Here is a 12,993-nt window from a genome sequence, read left to right on the forward strand (position 1 = left end):
AGTAGTGTGGCACACATGAAACAGTCCTCTGGTCATGACAGAAGGGAGAGCCACAATTCAGACCACTGGAGCGCCTCCCCAGAAGACAGATATGCAGAACAAGAACAGTACCCCCTGGGGACAGAGACTACTCTGATTACAGCTGGTCAGACTATGAGTGTTCTAGAAAAGGATACTCTTAAGATGACAGCATAGAATTGAAATGGTCCCAGAAATCCCCATCTCCTGAAAGAAGGAGCCCAACCCATAGTTCTACTCAGGAAGAACCTACATTGAAGAGGAGGAGGAGGAGGAGGAGGAGGAGGAGGAGGAGGAGGAGGAGCTGGTGCTCACCTGCACTGGGGGAGCACACATTACTCCCTCAAAGCTCAGGATGATGCAGGAACAGATTGTAGATAAAAACGTCTTAGCGTACCAGAGGATGAGTTGGGAGGATGTGAAGAAATCAATCAATGATCATATCAGCAAGGCCAATATCTCCAATATAAGTATTATTATTCAAGAGCTCCTTCAAGAGAACATGGTCAGAGGGAGAGGAATTCTGTCCAGACGTGTTCTGCAAGCGCACAGTGCTTCTCCAATTGTCCCTCATGTTTATGCAGCTTTGGTGGCAATAATCAACTCAAAATTCCCACAGACTAGAGAATTAATCCTCAAGAGAATAATTCTTAATTTTCAGGAAGGATATCAAAGGAATGATAGGCAACTTTGCCTTACTGCTTCAAAATTTGTGGCACATCTTATTAACCAGAATGTGGCATGTGAGGCTCTGTGCTTGGAGATGTTCACTTTGCTCCTAGACAGCAACAGTTGACAGTGTTGAAGTGATATCAGCTTCCTCAAAGAGTGTGGTCTCAAATTAATCCAGATGTCACCAAGGGGAATCAATGNAATCTTTGAACACCTGTGAAACATTCTACAGCAGTCTGAGATTGACAGAAGAGTTCAGTATATGATTGAAGTGATGTTTGCTGTACAGAAGGATAGATTCAAGGACTACTTACTCTGTTATTCTGGAAGGACTTGATTTAGTGGACGAGGATGATCAGTTTATACATATACACCTCTTGGAGGATGACTACAATCTAGAACATGTTCTTAATGTTTTCAAGATGGATCCTTATTTTATGGAAAGTGAAGANAAGAAGTACAAGGCTATTAAAAATGTAATCCCTGATAAAGGAGACAGTGATTCAAACACAGACCAAGAAGCTGAAAATACTAAACATGAGGAGGAGGAAGAGGAGGAAGAAGAAGAGGAAGGAGGAGAAAATGTAACTATTCATGACAAAACAGAAATCAACCTAGTCTCACTTCGCCTTACAATAAATCTTGCCATTCAGTCAAGTTGATATTTTGAAGAATGTGCACACAAGTTGCTGAAAATGGACTTTGCTGAGAGCCAAACAAAAGAACTCTGCAACATGATACTTGATTGCTGTGCCAAACAAAACACCTGTGAAAAATTTTGACTTGTTAGCCAGGCGGTTTTGTATGCTGAAAATACGAATACATGAAATCATTTGAAAGCATATTCAAGGAACAGTACTACACCATCCTTCGCTTAGAGACAAACAAATTGAGAAATGTTGCTAAGATGTTTGCTCACCTTTTATACATAGATTCACTTCCATGGAGTGTTCTCAAATGTATAAAGCTGAGTGAAGAGACCATGACATCATCTAATAAGATTTTTGTCAAGATCTTCTTCCAGGAACTATGTGAATACATGGGTCTTCCTGAACTGAATGCAAGGTTAAAGGATGAAATGCTTAAGCCATTCTTTCAAGGATGGTTGCTGCAAGACAATCCATGAAATACCGGGTTTGCCATCAACTTCTTCACTTCCATGTCTCAGAGGTTTGACTGATGAACTTTGAGAACATCTGAAAAATATGCCCATGTCATTGTAGTACAGAAACCAGAAGGTGAGCAAAGAAACCAGCCCTGACATCTTCATTTCAATCTTCCTCGGCATCTGATTCCTCTGACTCAGATTCTAACAGTGGCAAGAACAGCTCAGAGTCCTCCAGTGAAGCAAGTGACTCCAACTCCTCCGTCAGTCAGAGCTCTGCCACATCTAAAGGTACAAAGAAGAGGCAAGGAAAGACCAGAGAGGAAGAAGTAGATAAGTTAGCCAGGGGCCACCAGGCATGTGACAGGAGGCTAAGAGGACCAAAGACACCAGGAAGGGAGGACTGAGAGAGCAAGGTCTGAAAGACACGGAACTCAGAACTCAGGAGACACAGGCTGGCAAGATCCTCTAGCAAAGCACATGGAAGACAGAAGCCATGAGAATGGTTACAGCAGAGTTGGAAATGGCTGAGAACAAGGCTCACACAGAGAGCCAGAAGAAAAGCATGGTGAACCAAAGAAGAAGCCGTGAGAGAGAAAAGATTTCTTTTTCCAAAAATGAGAAAAACAGAACCCGAAATCAGGACAGCAATAATGTCAGAAGAAAATATCGCTCCAAGTCAAGGGAGAGGAGTACAAAGCATTCTGGTCATAAAGGAGATGACAACAGGTGTCAGAATAGTGCCAAAAGATGCTGGGGAAAGCCTAGCAGATGCCCAGAACATTCTAGAGAAGTCAGGATAGGAGGAGAGAGAAGTCTCCAACGAAACAAAAATAATTCTAATGACAATTGAACATGCCTTACAGTCAATCCAGTGTCTTTTTTTACATTGATGGATTTTATAGAGAACTCTTGTATAAAGTACCTGTTTGTAAATTTTAAGATGTTTTCTTTCTGACATTTTATAATTGATATATCTCAAGATCCTTTGTGTAAAATCATAAAGAAAAGAGATTCAACAAAGGGATAAATTTTATGTTTTGTGAATAAAATGAACAAATATTAAAAAAAACAAAAACAAGCATACCTCCATTTAATATTTTTAAATGTTTTAATTTCTATGTTCATAAAAGATATAATCCTGTGACTAGAAGAAAAACACCAGGATAAATGTAGTCCTAACTAGACTGTGAGAACCTATAGCTTCTATTTTAATGAAACTTTAAATAGGAATAATAGAACAATTTATGCATCCTCCCAAAACTACAGATGTAACATTCTTTCTAAGAATCACATCTATAAGAATCCTTAAATCAATTACAACTTCTAGTTGGAAAATAATGTTTTCTGGACACAATAGGGCCATTGCACATAGAATCCCAGAGTGGCAGTTACTGCATGCACAAGATCTGCAAAAGATTAAGCAGGACATATCATAGCTTGGCTCAGGGAAGTGGTTACAAAGTCCTACCCCTAGCTTAGGAGTTAGTTATTGGCAAGAGGGAGAATGCCTTCTGAAATAGGAAGGGTCAATTTTTTGAAGTCTGCAGTACCTGAGAAGATACATATACCCAATATAATCTCATACCCATATACATATTACAACACACACACACACACACACACACACACACGGTTTCTCAAATGACCTTTAGTATTAGTTTTACCTCATTATATTCTTTCCTTGACTCTTCTCTCCCATCCCTCTCTCTTGCATACTGCACATTCCTGAAAGAGAAAGTAACCATCAATACCTCCTAGCTAAAACCTCATGACCTATCGATTTACCTGCGATATGTATTAGTGCCATAATGGCATGAATGTTGTGGGAGTAACATCCACTTTGTGATTAGATTTAAGATCCACTCTGTGATATGAAACCCCATACATAAAATTGCTAAAGAGGCCAAGAACCTGAGACTAGGTTGGTCATGAGCCTTAAAGAACAAAAAAGAAAAGAAAAGAAAAAAGAAAATCAAACTATTATTCTGTAAAGGAAACATAGCAACTAAGTGAATTCTAATGGCATAGTTACTATACCCATAGATTAATACATCACTCAGCCCTAATCAGAGAAGCTTTTTCTTACAGAAAATATTAATTAACCCAGACATTCATAACTAGACCATGTAGTGAGAGATTTTAGAGCATTCTGCCATAAATGAGGTACCTTTATCAAACCCCTTCATCAATGCTCAGATACCTTTATGGAAGAGGGGGCAGAAACATACTCTTTGACTTTTTAAGTGGAGTTTTTTGTTCTGTTTTATTTTGTTTGGGCATTTTGTTTTATTTTATTAATCTTTTGATTATTCATTTTAATTTCCTTTTTTATGTTACTATGAGGGAGTTTTGTTTCTGTGAAAGTGAAAGAGCTTTAAGTCAGAAGAGAAGGAAGGTCTCCAGAGGGGCTCTCAGAGGAGTTGGAAGAGGGAGAAATGATCAAAATTATGTGAAATTTTAATTAAAATAAATGAATTTTAAAAAAGAACATATGAAATTTGAAGGGAATAGTGGTAAGAGGGATAAAGGAGAAAATGTAGGGGAGGGAATGGGGATTAGACTTGATCAAGACACATTATATGCCGTATGCTGACTCGCTTTAGGTCAGTTTTTCACAAAATTTAGATGACAGTCATCTAAGAAAGGAAACTCAGTTACAAAAACAACTCCAAAAGCTCAGGCTGTAATGCATAAGCCTGTAGAGCATATTCCTAATTAGTATTTAATGGTGGAGGGTCCAACATGTTTTGGGTGGTGCCAACCCTAGGATGGTGGTACTTGGTTCTACAAGAAAGGGTGAGCAAACCATGATGGTCAAGCCAGTAAGGAATACCCTCTCTTGAACCTGGCCTACAGGTTCTGCCCCTATTTGAATTTCTGTCCTGACTTTGCTTCAGTGATGAATAGTGCTATGGAAGTATAGCCAAATAAACCCTTCCTTACCCTTGCTTTTTACTCATACTCAATACAAACTCTAAATTAGGTATCTTCTTATGTGGCTTCAATATAACTAAAATTTACAAAATCGAATGTATGTGTGTCATTAACATGATATGGACTTTATTAAATATTTACACATATATTTCAGAGTTGTATCAATAATATATCAATGGAAATAGATAGACGTACTCCTTGAAATTCTATATTGTATTCAAAGGTGATTATGAATAAACGTTTACTGGAACACCCACATCTCTTAATATACCAGCAAAGCTAAATGTCTGTATATTCCCTAATATCATGTAAAATCACTGTCCTGGCTAGCTTAATGTTAAGTTGACACAAGATAGAGTCATCAAAGGGGAGGAAACCTGGATTGAGAAAATGCCACCATAAAATTAGGTTGGAAGTATGCCTGTGGGGCATTTTCTCAATTAGTGATTGATGGGGTAGGGCCCAGTCTTATGCCTGTGGGGCATTTTCTCAATTAGTGATTGATAGGGTAGGGCCCAGTCTATTGTGGGTGCCATCCTTGGGCCAGGGGTCCTGGGTTCTATAAGAAAGAAGGTCAAAGAAGATTGGGAAGCAAGCCAGTAAGCAACACTCCTCCATGGTCTCTGTATCAGCTCCTACCTTCAGGTTCCCACTCAGTTTGAGTCTTGGCTCTCCTCAGTAGACTGTGACTCATAATACGTAATCCAAATCAACCCCTTCCTACCTAACTTCTTTTTGCTTATGGTGTTTCATCATAGCAATAGTAACTCTGAATATGTATGCATGGGATCCTCAACAAACAAAAAGTATTTAAATGTTCCCAATTTTTAGATATTCCAGATGAAGAGTCAGAAAGCCTTTCTTTCAGTTTTGAAAGTTGTTCTCTCATGAACTTTCTGTTTGTAGCATGTATTTCTGAGTTCTTCAAGAAATATAATTATCATGCTCAGTGTTTCTGGTAAAATGTACTAACAATCACAAAAAGCATTTGTCTTTTGATTTCATCTTGCTTTCCAAATTTAATATGTAGCTCCTAAATAAAACCTATTGAATTTCCTCGAGAAAACACACACACACACACACACACACACACACATACACACACACACATTCACTGTCTGCACAGTTTATATATATATATATATATATATATATATATATATATATATATATATAAACTGTCTGTGCAGACAGTGAGTAGTTATTTCTGCAATACAAGAAATATGACAAATCACCTAGAACTTTCAGAAATAGAATTCAGAGAAAGGATAACAAAATACTCTCATGGAGTCTGGGAAAGCACTGAAACAGACCTTACCTTATTCCAATTATATCATGGAACATTGACTCCATGATTTTCAAATGCAATTAGGGAAGGGTTACTTTAGATATCCATAGAAACAGCATTTTAATAGCTAGAAGCATGGAAACTAATAACTGACAAGGTTCTATGTAAAGATGGAACACCACCTTTCAGCTAAAAAAGAAAAACAAGAAAACAAAAACAAAACAAAAAAAAAAAACCAATCAAGCAAACAAACCTGACTTTCAGTTAAAGGAGATAGTGACCAGTTTATGAAAGGGAAAATTCTAAAAGCAGTAATGAAATAAACTAGTAACTAGTGAACTCTCCTGGCTAGTTATGGTATGAAATAGAGATGTGATAACCAGAATGCTAATGAGATGATAGAAAAGATACAATGAGAGCTCAGGTAAAAATAGAGCCATCTATGACGAACTTGAGACTACAGTGAAAATATTCAGGTTACTAAATGAACAAGACACAAATAGCAACCAAGAACGATAAATTACCAAGGGAGGGATGTCAAGTTCAAAACTTGTTTCAATATACATTATAAATGCCTGTTTTCCTCCAAACACTTAAGACATGAAAGAGGAAATACTGTGCTAAACCTAACAGAAGCAGTCAACAGAAATTGATTCAAAGACAATCTAAGCGTATATGTATCTAAAACAGTTATAACTATGTTCAAACACTACAAAGACATGTCACAAAATCATGTATAGAAAATTGCAGTAAGATTACAATTTGCTCCTTATCATAAAAAAATGACAGGAATGAGTACTAAATGAAAATCAACAGAAATAACCAATCAAATAAACAAACAAACAAATGACAACTGCAACAACAAAAACCAAACAAGTGTCCTGAATCTAGCAAAGCTTTTCCAAAGTCATTAATAATGTTCTTGGATAAACACAATTTAAAAAGAATGTAATCCAATCCACTACATAATAAATGCTGACTGTTTTTTTTGTATGGAAAGAACATATCTTATTTAATATTGGCTTCTATATCAAAATGCTTGCCATTGTTTAATATAGAAAAACAAATAAAAAATCCTTATAAACTTATTCCTCATAGTTCTCAAAGCTGAGAGTGTGTTTGATCAAGGAGCTTACATTTTGAAAAGTATGAAATTAAGTAAAACAGAATTATATTGTGTGACACATAATATGAATAAAATTAATAGTATAAAAAGAAAGGGAATAGAACATGATGGAAGTAAATTTTTTTACATTTCACTAGAATGTAGTCAAAATCTGAACCTAAGATTGTGTGGGAGGTAGAATATGTGCTTTGATTTCCCAAAAGGACAACAAAAGGTCAAACACTGTCAAAATGAATTAAGTGATAATATCAAAAAAATCAACTAGCAGATGAATTTTTAAAAATATTATTTAAAGGTGTATTGTATTAAAATTTTATACAGATTAAAGATGAGAAAATGGGGAAATTGAACCACTGAACAAGAATATAACTATTCTAATGTCAGATAAAGCTGAATTTGCAGCAGAAAATGTTATTAAATAAGAGTGGGGATTTTTTTCTATAATGGAAGAGATTTTTCATCCTGAAAAATATAAAACTCATAAACTCATCTAGCTAACAACATAACGGAAAAATAAAGGAAGCAAATACGAGTCTGCCAAAACTAGTTCAAAAATTGCTATAGTTTTTTTCAAACTTTACATACATACAACAAATAATTAAAGCACAAAGAATAAAATGGAAAAGTTGAATAGTGTAAGTGAATACACCAAATATATACCTAGAGAAGAAATCACTAAGCAACAATATAATACAAATTATTTTACATATGCGAACACCAAATACTCTCTAGTATTGAGTGATTTAAACCTCCTTAAATTTAATGCAAATTAATTTTTTACAGAAATTGCCATCTGACAACAGTAGGGTGAAATTTTACATGAACATGGACATGAACAATGTTATATACTTCAAAATGCCTAATGGAGATGGGTAGCAAGCAGTGCCACAAAGAGTGAAGGTGACAGGTGTGTAGTTACACATTAAATGAGTGACCAGGGAAGAACAACAGGAATGAGCAAATGGATGAAGTGTTTGAGATTTGGAGACCCAAGGCAAAAGCACAGAAAGAAAAACATGTTTGAACATCTGCCACCTCTTCGCCATAGATAAGGCAGGGAATATTCCATTTTTTTTGCCAGGATAAACTGGAAAGAGAAAATACCAAAATTGTTTTCGTGTAGATACTAATAACCTCACTACTGGGAAACTTTACATTCTTCTTGGGATATACCTCACTCAGATAAGTCACCTTAAAAGTACGCAGTAATCTTGCTTTGGAAAATCATCTCATATCAATTGATAATGAAATTCAGGGTATTTTTGGTCAGGAATAATCCTGACAAGAGCCTGAATAACTTAGGGTTTAAAAACATTAACCTATCATGATCTCTAGAACTCCACAGTTTTGCTGTACTGACTCAAGGGTATGTTTAACTGCTTTTTGAAGGCAATATTGCCCAGCAGACACTTTAAGTCAATCGCGTCAATTGCCTGCACTGTAGAGGATGAGTATTGTGACATTGAAGGAAATTGGAAGAAAAGAAAAAAAAAACCTTTATAAGAGAATCAGGCAGCTTGTTCCCTAAGAATAAATATATGGTCAGCAATGTGTAGACTAGTCATTGCAATACTGAAGGCATAGTTACACTGTATAAAAATATACTTACAAATATCAATTCCTCCTAATCCAAGGGCAGGTTAGTTATGAACTCAGAGGTACTGAGAGAAAGTGTGTGACTCTATGACTCTGGCGACCTCTGTCCCTCTGAGTATAGTACCTTATACAGTTGGTCAGAAAACTTTTCCAGACTATAGTATTGCTCCCAGGTAAGTATTACAATTGAACAAGGTAAGCTAAAAACTTCCTACATCCAGCCATAAACTCACCCTGAGTATGAACACGTAGTGCAAAAGGACGCTTTAAGAAGAATTTACCATAGCTCAATGTAAATTTTCACTCCCAGGAAAGCACTGGAAGTGCTCCAGCCCTGCTCCATGTTATTCTCACTGTGTTATCACATCTGTAACGAGGTTAACTACAAACTACTGCTACAACAGAGTGGAGGACAACAGAAAAATGTTTCAATTCCTATTGTTACATTCCCTATGCAGTATCTGAACACATACCAGTAACTAGTCAGAGAGAATGTGCCCCCCCCACAATAGTTCTGAGAGGCATAATGTAACATACCCTTTCATTAGTTGAGCCAACATACACTGTGACTGAAAAAAAACACATAGAATTATCAAAGTAATGAATTTTATACACTCATTGTTGTCTAAACCCTTCTGCTGCTAGGACCCCAATCTTCAATGAGACACAGAGACATGTGTCTTTCTGAATTTACTAGCGATTTCTGTGTCCAATTACTTACTGACATCTAAAGAATCCATGATGAGACTGAGCTATGGTGAATCAAAGTCAACACTGAATAACCAAAATGTTAAGACATGTCTATAGGATAAATTCACAAATTAAGAAAACTGTCCTGTGGCTAAGCAGGAAAGTGTACCCTTTTAAACCAGCACTGAGGAGGCAGAGGCACATATTGTGTGTTCAAGGACCGTTTGGTCAATATTATACATTTGAGCATAATGAGTTTCAGGCCACGAGGGCTATAGCACACTCGCACTCTCTCTCTCTCTCTCTCTCTCTCTCTCTCTCTCTCTCTCTCTCTCTCTCTCACACACACACACACACACACATACACACACACACACACACATACACACACACACACAATGACACCCAAATAAAATTGATGGAAATAAAAGATTCATCAAATGTTCAAATCTTAAAATAATAATAGCAATATCTCAGGGTAGAGCCATGACACTATGATGTTTTATAAATAACTCATTTAGACAACAGATTTTAAGAATATAATTATTGAATATTATAAATTATGATTATTAGAAAAACTCAATGATCTTTCTACTCCTCCTCTTCCTCTGTGTTTCCTAAACCTCGGGGAAGTGGGGTGGAGCTCATCAGGTCCTACCCCTAGCTATTGGCAATGGTCTGCTGAATAAAGGCAAGTAAATATTTTCCAAGTTTATTACCCTTGGTAGATGACCCATATTTCAGTGAACAACCTCACATATAAGCATATGAGCAGCATTCCTTATGCTCAGTGAGTTAAAAACATAGAAGAGGACACGAAAATTGGGTGGTGGTGTTTATTTTTTGTCAATATGAGGTAATCACAACCAAAGAATTGTTTCAACCAGAGTGGACTCTGGAAAGTCTGTGGGGGGGGGGTTTATTGATCAGTGACTGATGTAGAAGGGTCCAGCCCACCATGGATAGTGCCACCCCTGAGAAAGTGTTCCGGGGTTGTAAAGAAGGAGGTCCTAGGCTGTGAAGAAGTCAAGGTGAAAAACCTTTGGAGATCAAGCAAGTAAACTAATCCTCTGTGATCTCTGCTTTGGTTCCTACCTCCAGGTTCCTGCTTTAAGTTCCTCCTTTAATTTTCTTAATGATAAGCCAAATGAAAACTTTCCTCCTCCAAGATGATTTGGGTCAGTGTTTTGTCATAGCATGAGAAAAGCCAACAAGAACAGGTGATAAGAAATGTAGTGGGAGGTGCTCTGAAAGGAGGGGGTAGATATTCCTAAGGATATCTGAAAAATTCCATATGAGAAACTACTATATAGTATGTAGTCACAAAAGAGTTTAAGTGAGTTCACTGTCCACAGGGATTGCGTTCATCTCAGAAGCAATATGTTGCCAAATAATGATAATAAAAAAAAATCCCAAAGCTAATTGTGATATATGTCGCCTAAAGTTGTTGGTCAGAAGTGAAACTTCCCCTACCCCACATAAAAGAATACAAGCTGTTGACATTGTTCTTAGTCACCCACCACAACTTGATAGTAAAACAATTATGCTAAGGACATTACACATATTGGTCACAAAAAATTTAAAAAAAAAATTGTTAATGACCAGGAAATTTACTCCCTGCTGGCTAGTTGTCATAGTACTGGAAGATGCTATGTAAACTAGCAGGAGGGGAATTCACCAGCTGTAAACTCTGAACTAAATTAATGACCAGTGTTGTAAGGTCCATGGATGCAATTGAGTATGAATGTTATAAGAGTAACCAGTCACTTTCTCCTTCTACTTAATATCCATTCCATAGGAAAAAACATATTCTTGATACTGTAAATGTGGCCATGAACTCACAATAGGAAGCTCGCAAGCCCTAGAGGTAAACCTACTACTATATTTTTACTGCCTCCTAAATGTATATCTTTATCTGTAGGTTGTTGCATCTCTCAGACTTTAGCAAAGAAGTTTCTTTGTGTAATAGAAGAGGTTAATGCAGAAACTTGTAACTTGTCCAAGTGCAGAAAATTAATGTCAAAGAAGTCCTCAGCTACAAATGGGACGTTTATATCACGTATGCTCAGGCTCAGGGACCATCTCAGAAGATGGCTCAGAATGATTACAAGAGAGCCAGAGGTAAGGATGAGCTGGCAAAAAAACAACCAAACAAACAAAACACTGTCTTCTAGACAGTACAGGATTCAAGAGCTCACAAAAGCCTTGGTTGCCTGAACAACACCTGCATAAGACCAAGACAGGCAGCACTCTAACATGGAACAGAAAATAGGTTTGCAACCCCTCACCTATAAACCAAAGACTTATGGGCCTAATTTTAGGGGAAGGAGAGTCTGTTTCTTTTAGGAGAATGACTCCTGATTAGTAAACCTTACTTCATGAGATAATTTCATCTCACAAACACCTAATTTGCAGGGTTGATGGTCTGTTTAAAAAACAAAAATGTAAAATTATGAGTGGTTAAGGAAAAGGGGTGGACCTTGGTGGAGTTAGTGGGAGAAGTTGGTGACAAATAACATCAAAATACATTGTACAAAATTCTCAATGAATGAATACAATTTTAAAAAGTATATTGCATACATGAAAAAAGTATTCAAAGAACAAAACAACTTAAAAACTCAATGAGATCCAAAAGAATATAAATGGTAAATGAAATTAGGAAGAGCATACAGAATATAAAGTTATTTAGCCAAGAGATAGAAATATTTTTCTGTCTCTTTTCAGTTTACTGCATGAAGGAATTACACTAGTCCAAGTTAAAAGTGGACCCCAAATGATTACATTATATAAGCTGTGAGGTTTTTAAACTTGTGACAAGGGACAGAAGGGAAACTCTACTCACTGCAAGGAAATTCTCACTTAAGTTTCAGAGAGCCACAAGCACTTAAAACCCATGAACCTTCAGCTGATCGTCCTTAGCCAGTCCAATCTCTACCAGGAACTGGTATATGTTCTTGTGCTGGTCACCCTGTAGCTGAATTACTTCTCCATATTCTGGATACTCAATTACAGTACCGTTCCAGGCAAAATTCTTCTTAAACTCCTTCTCTAGTTTCTCTTTACTGTAATCCTCAGTGATCCCTTGAACAGTTGTAAGGGTCTTCCTGGTGTTTCTCTGTTAAATTCTTATATGGATATAATCCTCAATGCCAGCAGGAAGCAGGTCATCACCCTTACTGGGATCAGCAAAGGGTTGAAAGAGTGGAGTTTCCGGATAGCGGACATATGATACAATTCCTTTTCTTCAGTGGAAATGGGCTGCAGGAGAAGGATGGCAGGAGTGTGGTGGGGGCAGGACAAAGCTTCTGGAAGCAAGGGGGCACAATAGGGAGGCAACTGAGTCCTTAGTGGTGGTTCAGTGACTGGGCAAGATAGAAATATTTTTAAGGGGAAAAAAAACAGATGCTGGGAATTAAGATGTTAGTTAAATAAGTTTTAAAGACTGAAAGTCTCCTGTGGACAATGATTTCAGTGTTGCTGCTTCTCATACCCTCAGTAGGGACCCAGAGGAGCTCTGGTCACTAAGTTTTCAAATCAGTGGGCCTGGTCTTCTGGATTGTT

General features: G+C 37.1%; 2 pseudogenes; one reads left to right on the forward strand and one right to left on the reverse strand.

The window, feature by feature from the left end:
* Positions 1 to 2,632, forward strand: part of LOC110314455 — an 11,455-nt pseudogene extending 8,823 nt beyond the window's left edge.
* Positions 2,633 to 12,291: 9,659 nt separating this feature from the next.
* Positions 12,292 to 12,657, reverse strand: LOC110314226 (annotated as a pseudogene).
* Positions 12,658 to 12,993: the final 336 nt, after the last annotated feature.

Source organism: Mus pahari, chromosome X (assembly GCF_900095145.1).
Source record: "Mus pahari chromosome X, PAHARI_EIJ_v1.1, whole genome shotgun sequence".
NCBI classification, from domain to species: Eukaryota; Metazoa; Chordata; class Mammalia; order Rodentia; family Muridae; genus Mus; species Mus pahari.